Genomic DNA, 1481 nt, shown 5'->3' with positions numbered 1-1481 from the left:
TATTTTATACATTCATTCAAATTACCGCTAACAAGGTGTACTAACAGATTTTTTCCTATCTCCTATGTTTTGTAAACTTTTAGTATTAGTTTATAAACATGATCAAATTTCCTTGATTGATAGTACCAAAACAACTAGCAAATAGTTTTAGAATTGATACCTGAGTAGAAATGTAAATTTTGTACTGATTTGACCATGAGTTTATTATTTACTATTTCTAGTTTCTAGAGATCTTCAGGGTATTGGTTTTTACAAACTACAAAAGTTCTCCCAAACTGAATTTTATCTACTATTTAAAGATACTATATAAAGATTCCTTAGAACAACAGAGCAAAAGCATTTTAGGACCTGAATGAATTTGTTCATTCAAGGACAGGTGAATTTTATTTATGTAGCACAGAGTACAATAAATAGAATCTCAGGAAAATTAAGTGGGAAGTACTGTTCTGTACCCGAGTAATATGTTTGATTGTTGTTGTTCTCATAAAGGGTTTTCAGTTTAAAATCCAAAAACATTAAAGGGAAAACTTTCTTATTTAGAAAATCTAAGGGGAGACCTCAGCAATTTAATGCCATATAAAAATCATGTTTACTTTTCAAGGAAAACTATGTGAAGTGTGAAGCCCTAAGTTCTTTTATAATCGCAATCATGCTAAACTTAGCAACATTTCTGTAGTCACCAGAGACTGGATGAGCCTAGACTAGAGGAGATTAGGCATCTGGTGATGCAGTGGAGAGAGAGAGAGAACTTAGCTAAACCCAGAGTCACAATAACTCAGGTTCAGAGCCTGCCTCAAACATACTAGCTGTATCACCCTGGGGCAAATCATGTCATGTCTGACTCAGTTTCCTCATCTACAAAACAGGAGTAACTTACAAGGATTATTGTAAGGATCAAATGAGATACTTGCAAAGCACTTTGCAAACCTTAAATATAAATGCTCCATCAGGCCTTTCTGTCCGTATTTCAACTCAGTAGATAAGGCCTGAAGACAGGAAGCCCTGAATTCAAATTTCAACTCACACTTCTGGCTGTATGGCCCTGGGAAAGTCACTTAACAAACCCCATTGCCTAGCTCATACCCCTCTTCTGCTTTGGAACTAGTGCTTCTAAGGCAGAAGATGAGTTATTTTATACACACACACACACACATATATATTTCAGAGTAGACAAGAATTCAACAATGTTAGAATTTTAACCACTTGTCCTCACGTATCCGAGTTTGAGTTGAAAGGGACCTCAGAGGCTGTCTAGACCACCAGTGTGCGACCTTAATGTCTCTCCTCTGAGACCCTTGACACAGATGACAAGTTATCTGGCCTTTGCTTGAAATGAAGGAGACCATAACAAGTATTACTCTCACCTCCCAGCAAAGGTCATTCCCCCTCGGAATAGCTAGAATTGTTAGGAAGTTTTTTATTTGAACCCTTAACTAACCAACTATTTAGCCTAGCTCTGCCCCTCCCCTAGGTTCAAGTAG

The sequence above is a fragment of the Monodelphis domestica genome, chromosome 5 (genome assembly GCF_027887165.1).
Source record: "Monodelphis domestica isolate mMonDom1 chromosome 5, mMonDom1.pri, whole genome shotgun sequence".
NCBI classification, from domain to species: domain Eukaryota; kingdom Metazoa; phylum Chordata; class Mammalia; order Didelphimorphia; family Didelphidae; genus Monodelphis; species Monodelphis domestica.
Note: the sequence above shows the minus strand (reverse complement) of the source record.